The sequence below is a fragment of the Artemia franciscana genome, chromosome 5 (genome assembly GCF_032884065.1).
Source record: "Artemia franciscana chromosome 5, ASM3288406v1, whole genome shotgun sequence".
NCBI classification, from domain to species: Eukaryota; Metazoa; Arthropoda; class Branchiopoda; order Anostraca; family Artemiidae; genus Artemia; species Artemia franciscana.
Genome location: NC_088867.1, coordinates 51,310,334 through 51,318,806, shown reverse-complemented (window position 1 = coordinate 51,318,806; position 8,473 = coordinate 51,310,334). Strand labels below are relative to the sequence as shown.

The 8,473-nt window shown below is 33.8% G+C and overlaps 1 protein-coding gene across 2 annotated transcripts in view; it reads left to right on the top strand.

Moving 5' to 3' along the window:
• Nucleotides 1-294: 294 nt before the first annotated feature.
• LOC136027564 (uncharacterized) overlaps nucleotides 295-8,473 on the top strand; it is an 81,196-nt gene continuing 73,017 nt past the window's right edge. Inside the window, exons 1-2 of one of the 2 annotated variants that reach the window (XM_065704933.1) lie at nucleotides 295-399; nucleotides 5,340-5,428. The gene's annotated coding sequence lies outside the window, so the exon portion shown is untranslated. The remainder of the gene's footprint in view (nucleotides 400-5,339; nucleotides 5,429-8,473) is intronic. The other variant, XM_065704934.1, reaches the window with a different exon arrangement.

The following is an 8,473-nucleotide window of genomic DNA, read 5'->3' as shown; positions in this document are numbered from 1 at the left end:
CTTTGGATAATTTTTGGCTAAATTTTCACTATTTAGAAATCGGGCTGCTAAATAACAAATTCCAAACCCATTTTTGATTATAGGGGAATCATAGTGTTTTTTTCACTAAGACAATGAGGGCAATTGTGGTAATGTCTGATAAATTTCTACTTGCCATTAGTAACAAGACACAAAAGCCACTATTTAGGTCGCTTAACTTGATATAAATGGACATATTCGCTATACTAAAGTTTTTCAGCACTTATTTGTCTTTTGGCGATTTTCTTAGAAAAATGGTGATCACATTTCGCATTTGTGGCAACTCACGCAACTGTATACACAACAAAAGATAGAATAGGTAGAAGAACATGTTGTTATGACGATTTTATGAAGGCCTAGCTTTTGGACTATAACGTGAAGGTTGTAGTTATTTAAAGGGGTTTACCAAATTTACTATACTAATTGGCCTTCCTTTAAGCTAGTATAGCTTAGGCAACAACTCTTATTTAGAAAAAAAATTCCACATGATTGGCCTTTTCTGTTGCACAATGTTGTTGGTTTGATAAATTTGTAGTTGACAATATGATTTAGCTAGAAAGAAATCGGGTAAAATTCTAGTTAATGGACTTCTTGCTATCTCTAAAAGGGTTAATGTTAGGAAAATGAAACTTTCAGGGATGAATCTACAGACTAAAGTATGTCCTGGGAAGGTATTTTGAAGCAACTACCTCCACTCCTCCCTCCAGAGGGCCCTGACCTTTGATGACCTTTAAGAATATGTGTGTTATAAAAGTGAAACCTTGCAAAATAGATCTTCTGCTTAATTGAAGTACAACAAAATTGTTTTCAGCTTCACAACTTTGCTCAATCCCAATTTATAAGGTTTTGAAGATATGCAAGTGCATTTCTTAAATTATCCTTTCAGTGATGGGAATTTTACATTAAAGCAAAACTGACATAATTCTGAAGGGTTTTGGCTCTTTTTTTTTAAATTTCAGTTGACAGTATGATTTAGCTAGAAAGAAATCAAATACATGAATTGATGCCTTTTCATGCTGTTTCACTGCCTAATCTGATAATCACTTCTGGTGGAAATTACATATTGAATCCTTAACAAGGCCCTATAAAGGTAGGCCTATGACAGTTCATAGTAACCAACAATTTAGAAATATGTTTCTGAAAGAAACTGTCTAATGACAAAAAATGCCCATTTGTAGGTCTAGCTGATCAAGGAATTGTACCAGTTATTTTCCTTAGTCTAAATTAGAAAATATTATTCTGAAATCAAATTTACAGGAATTTCTAAAAGAGCCTGAAAACCCTCAAAATTTGACATTAAAGCAAACTGACATCACTTTTGAAGGGTTTCTACCTCTTTTCTTAAAAAAATTCTGCAAATTATTTTTATTCATAGCCTACCTAACATTTACTATTAAGACCAGGCATAATGAAAATAATAATTACCACTCCTGAACCAGCTACAGAAGGCAATTGTTTCTTACTAGTCAGGTTTTTAGATTTAGAAACATATTTTTTAATTTCTGGTTACACTGGGCTGTTTTGAGCCCTTTAAGGGCTCAAAATGTAGTTTTTCTCAGAATTTGGGCTATTGGTATTAGTGATACATTATATTCTCTAGCAGGAAATATTATAAAATTAGGAAAACTACTTTAGATTAGGCTATTTCCCCAGCTTAAATTTATTCAAATCTTCAAAATTTTGTCAAAACTAAGATAGATCTAAATAATTCAAGCATCCACAGAAAAAGATCAGTTTTCTTTGATATAACTTTGCCTTTATTGTACTATATTACTAAGTTTCCATTTGACTGTCATCCACTTGACTTGGGAAATTCAGCTCCAAATTTGTCCACCTCCCCCTCTGGATTTTGACAAAAATATGCCACTGTAGAGGAGCAGGACTAACTTCATTTCTTATAGAAATGATTGTTATATTAGAATTCAGGATGAAAGTCTGACTCTAAACATATGTATTTCTTAGCTATTGCATTAGTGAGTTAGTTAAAAAATTTACCAAAATACTTGCTTACATCACTCCTATAAGTGCTTAATTTTGCTTTAACATTTTCTATTTAAGTTAAGAATTATAAAAATAAACTTGGATCAAACCAGGTAGAACTTGCAGTTTTAAAATTCAGTAGTGTGTTGATTCATTCATATCATAATGATTCATTCATTTCATTGGGATTGATAAGAAAAAACTAGGATTTTTTTCTTTTTTGGCTCCTCACAAGGAATTTCACTACAATTATACCCTAGCTACACTAGCAAAATTCCTTACTTTATTCTGATCTGTGTAGCTTTATGCAGTCCTAAACAGTTTCTTAGACCACACTTCTTTTCCATTTTCAGAATTAAAGAAATGAAAATATAGGAAAAGGGGTGTAATATCTTAAACAAGATAGTGGACATAGTGAAATAAAGAGCTTCAAATAATAAAAAAAATCAAAATATTTTGACTTTATATTTTTTCTTATTTCTTTATAAATTTAAAACTAATATAAATATAAGAAAAATGATAGTACAAAACTTTTATCTTAACAAGGTCCAATATAAATAATATTCATTGTGCAAATTGCAGAAAATTGAAATCTTTCTTCAATCCATTTATTTTTGAATGAAGTACAAACAGCAGGAAAAATGGTGAACAAAGAAGTAAAATTAAATCAAGTAATGACTGTGTTTAGTCTAAGAAATGATTTATTTCTTTCCTGTAGACATAATTAGCATCTAAATATTTTGTATGTTATAACAAATAAAAAACGTCTTGATAAAGTATAAAAGGCACTGGCTCTTATGGTGTCTAGGCAACAGTGATCCCACTCTTGGTTATGGTGATTTCCATTTATTTAAGTTATATGTGGTTGTTCATTCAGTGTCTGTTTATTTTGGGTTTAATTTACTCATTCACAGTCATTTCTGTTTGTTCTAATTTGACTTATTGCTTGACTAAAATTTTGCTTTTTTAGTTTTTAATATCTATATCAATTTTTTTGGAGAAGTCATTTTGAAATTATAAACCTGTGAGTTGATTATGGCTTTCATGCAAAATTGCCCATGCTTTTGACTTCTTCAGGGACAATTGTTTTTTTTTTAAGAAAAAAGTAGAATATAATGAATAAAATCTGTTTTTACTCAGTTTACTTTGCATGAAAAGGCTGTAATAAAGATAGGACTTAAGAGTAACAGGCAGTGGCGTTAATTCACAAAATATAGGGGAGGATGATAATATATTCTTTTGAATCTAGGAGGGGGTAATTTTATTGCTTTTTTTTAATTGTTTCAATGAAAATACAAGAAAATGAAAAAAGATAGTTATTAAAATGTGAGGGACAAGTGTTCCCTCCCCTGTTGCTTCCCCTGGTAACTGGTAAAATAATGGCAATACATTAACTAAACTAACAAGTCTGAAATAAACTAACAAGAGAAGAAATGAATAACTTGACCAGGGACATAAACTGGAGAGAGGACAATAGGAAGATTGTCCCCACCCTAGGATTTTGAAAAGAACCGTTTTGATATTTTCATTATAAATAGAATTGATAAAAAATATTGTACCTTGTTCCCCTTCTCTAGGTTGTGAAAAATACCTTGTTTGTATCTTTATATAGAAGATTCCTTCCCTCCTCCTCCTCAAATCTCCAGTTAACTCCATACTTAACACCATATTCAAATAACAATTGTATCACATTGCAAAGTTACCACCCATCGTGGTAAATCACCCATGAGGCTTATCACCCATGAGGCAACAGTTTTGAAACTAGAAATGCTAACAAGTTGTGGATGCTGCTGTTTTGTGATCATGGTCTTGAAGTAGAGTGGGGGGCCTGCCCACGAGACAATCCAGATGGGACTGGTTTCCAATCAGTCTAAAACCAGTTCTGCCCAAGCCTCCAGCCGTGGTCACAGTTGCATTGCAGAGTGTTATCCCACACATTTTTGGAAGCTACTGCATTGATATTGTCCAATTATTTTGGGTCTCAACATGTCAGACCAGAAATTAAACATGAAATCTGTAGGAGAAGTTGAGAAGATTCCTTCAATATTCTGTAAAATGCAATAAATTTTCTGTCTGAGACAGTTCTTTTGCTGCTATGAACATATGAGAGACTTTGCATTCTTTTCCTAGTAGGGATCAACCCAATGCCCCCTCTGAACCCTAAAAACCTGCAGTACTCATAGTAATCAATTTAACTCTTCCTTGTTGGAACTCAACATAGTTAACCACACTGCATTGCTCAACTAGATAAGCATAACTAATCCACAACTACTTGCGTCCATTGGTGGAAACATGTTTCATTATGTTCGTAAACTGGTTGTGAACCAGTTGCAGATGAGACTAGTTTCCAACCCTTGTCTTGAAACAGTTGCCCCTTGTGCACTTTGCCTAAGAGTAAATTTGCCTAAATGGGAAATTTGAACATTAATATTTAGGATTAAAGCTGGTCTTGCTGAAACAAAAGAAGCACTTATGGAGATTCAAATCCAAACACAAATGGAAAAGGATAAATAGCTCATATTGCACTACGTGTTATATATATATATATATATATATATATATATATATATATATATATATATATATATATATATATATATATATATATATATATATATATATTGCTGTATATATATATATATATATATATATATATATATATATATATATATATATATATATATATATATATATATATATATATATATATATATATATATATATATATATATATATATATATATATATATATTGCTATTTGTTGTATATATCTGTTCATAAGGTGAAAAACCTATATTTAGATCAAATAAATAGATGAATAATGAAATCAAAATCTAGGTGAAGTTCATTGTAATATAGAAGTAAATATATTGAAGGAAATGGTGAAGTATGTGTAGAATTGTAGGCTAAATTGGTAACTGGTGTAGTTGATTGTATGTGGTAAAAGTTGGTTTTCTTTGTGTTTTATTGGGCTGGCTCAGCCACTGTAATTCATATTCGATTTATATTTTTGCTATTATATGTTTTTTTTTAACTTGTATTGTTTTCTTTTTTCCAGTAAATGCCTGTGGAAAAGCTTTTTTTAAGTAACAACATGATTTGTTTTTCTTTGTGATGTTTTTGAGTAACTTTTTATCCTCTATTGATTATGTTTTACACTGAATAATACTGGCTATATGAATTTTGGATATGCTTCATTGGGTTTATCAAATTCCCCTTGGACATTTTAATCAATCAATTTTGATTTTGTTGTAATATTTAGTATATATATCTTGCTTTTTCTTTATCTAAGTTATTCTATGCTTATTTATATTAGGTAATAAGTTTAGGCTTATTTTCAGATTGCTCTACTAAAAAAGAAGTATGTAGCAGATAAAACTCTCTGAAGCTTCAATGATCACCTGAACCAGCATATCAAAACTTAAATCTGGTAATTTTGATTCATAAGTAGGCTAGAATTATTTTTGGCTCTAAATAGTATAATAGCCTTGTGAAAATAGTTCAGCCAATTATTATCATGGATAATATACTATCCTAAGCCAAGTGTAAAATCCCTGTGTTAATGTTGTTTTAATCTTTAATGTTGTCTTGTCTTAGTTGATTCTTCAGATGAAAACATGTACAATATCAGTAAAGTTCAGAGGGTTCAGAGCATGTCAGAGGTTTTGTTTGCTCAAAAAGCTGCTGACCTAGGTGAATAAAACTTTCTGAAATGAGCTATGACCATAATTATGGTAGCAATCCATTTTTTATACCTTGACTTAGAGGTTTTTAGTTAAATTTGAACTATGCATAGAACATGAAGCAACAGATGAGTGGGTGATTTTGGGGGCTAATGGAGCTATTTTTGATAGCCTAGATCTACCCAGTGATGATGTTAGTCCTTCAATGAAGATGTGGAATTGTTTTAATTAGGCGGCCCATCTATTTTGGAGTCGTTTTTAAAGAGTTTGGACAAAAGTCAAACTTTAGCGTGAAGAGCGCGGTGTTGAGGAGTGGGAAGCCCTCTCATAAATGGAATAATTTCTGCTATTTCTGACTATTTTTCAAATAATACCTGGAAATTTGTCTCCTCCCTCCATGGATGAAAAGTCCCTTCCACGTAAACATCCCCCCTTTCGGCAAATTTCCCCCAGACAATTTAATTCTCACTGAAAATTCCTTGTCCACCTGAGTCTCACTGAAAATTCTACAATTCCACCAAGAAAATTTAACTTAGTCTACTTTCATCTGAAAAAGACAAGTTTGTATATAATTTCTGATCGTTTTTCAAATTCTGCCGGAAATCCCCCTCTGTGGAAAATATTCCCTGGAAATCTTCGTCCCAAGGAAAAATTTTCAAGGAAATCCCCCTCCCCTCAATGGGAACTTTCTCCCGTGGAAAAATTCCCCGTGGAGAATATCTTCCGCAGAAAATTCCCCTCCCTCCATCAGAAAAATCCCCCAGACAATTCCACCCCCCCTGAAAGTTTCCCCCAGACAATTCACTAGGGACATCTCCCGATGTAACATTGGGTCACCAAGTAAGATAAATAAACAGAATTTCGGTTTAGGAATTCTGGCAAACTCCCATAATGTAAAATTTTCCCTGAAAAGTTCATCCCCGGAAACTACCACCAGGGCGCTTCGTATTGAAGGAGTTGTCGTAGAAACTTCGAAAAGGGCTCATTCGATTAAAAATTGAAAGGGCTAGTGCCCTTTTTAATAGTCGAAAGTGATTGGAGGGAAAATAACCCCCCTCCCAAACCCACCATTACCCCAAAGATTCCTTTTTGGTGGTGTTTCCCTGCCAATTTGAAAATTACTTGCATTTTCTCAGGCTCGTAGGTTTTGATGGGTAACATTTTAACTTAATGAAGTTTATATATTTGGAATAATAGGCAGCACAATAGCGCAGCCTGAGTAATGAGCGGTGTGGCTACAATGTATTACTTACTTCGTTTTTTTATTTATTATCTTGGTTTTATGGTTTGTTTTAGACCAGGGCACTTAGTATCGAAGGAGTTGTCGTAGAAACTTTGAAAAGAACTCATTCGATTGAGAATTGAAAGGGCTAGTGCCCTTTTTAATAGTCAAAAGTGATTGGAGGGCAAATACCCCCCCCCCCTTGCACATCCATCATTTCCTCAAACACATCCAATAAAATTTTTGGATAGCCATTTTGTTCAACGTCGTTGAAAGGCCTGGAATTTATGTCTTTGAGTATCAAAACCTCTCCACAGCTCTCAGGGCAAGGGTTGTAAGTTATGACCTGTGGGGCATATAAGTTTTATATAGAGAGAGTGATCGTAAAAACTTCGGAGGGAGGGGGCTCGTTGGATTGGTAATCGGAAATCCTAGTGCCCTTTTAAGATTCAGAGTAATCGGAAGGGGGGATACCCCCCACACGCACAGACCTCATATTTTCCCGAAATGCATCTGATAGAAATTTTAGGAAGGCCATTTGTTGTCGTAGAAACTTTGAAAAGGGCTCATTCGATTGGAAATTCAAGGGGTTAGTGGCCCTTTTATAGTCAAAAGTGATTGGAGGGCAACTGACCCCCCTCCCATGCCCACCATTTCCCCAAATACTTCCAATCATTATCTTGATATAGCCATTTTTCTCAGCGTAGATATAAGGCTTGGAAATTATGTCTTTGAGGATGACCCCCCCCCTCAAATCCCTCGGGGCAAGGGATGTAAGTTATGTTCTGGGGCATATAATTTTTTTTTGTGGAAAGTGTGGTCGTATAAATTTCGGAGAGGCTAATTGAATGGTAATCAGAAGTTCTAGTACCATTTTTAAGATTCAGAGTGATCGGAGGGCGGATACCCCCCCCCCCACGCATACACCTCGTATTTTCCTTTAATGTAACTGATAGAAATTTTGAGATGACAATATGCTGTCGTAGAAACTTCAAAAATAGCTCATTTGATTGGAAATTGAAGGGCTCTAGTCCTTTTTAATAGTCGAAAGTGATTGGAGGGCAAATACCCCCTTTCTCACGCCCATCATTTCCCAAAACACATTCTTTAAAAACTTTGAGATGGTCATTTTGTTTAACGTAATCGAAAGGTCCTGAACCTCGTATTATCCTGAAATGCATATGATAGAAATTTTAAGATAGCCATTTGTTGTCCTAGAAAATTCAAAAAAGATTTATCTCCAATTCGATTGGAAAGCGAAAAGGTCTTTTAAATAGTCAAAAGTGATTGAAGGGCAATAACCCCCTCCCCCACGCCCATCATTTCTCAAAACACATTTAAACATAGTTTTGAGATAGCCATTTTGTTCAGCGTAGTTGAAAGGGTCTGGAAATCATGTCTTTGAGGATGACACCCCCCCTTTCCCCATAGTCCTCAGAGCAAAGGTTATAAGCTATGCCCTGGGGGCATATAAGGTTTTTATAGAAAGGGTGGTGGTTCCACTAAATAAGTTTTTTAAATAAAAGTAAAGAGATCAATTAAGCCAAGAATGAGCAGAAATAAAGTCAAA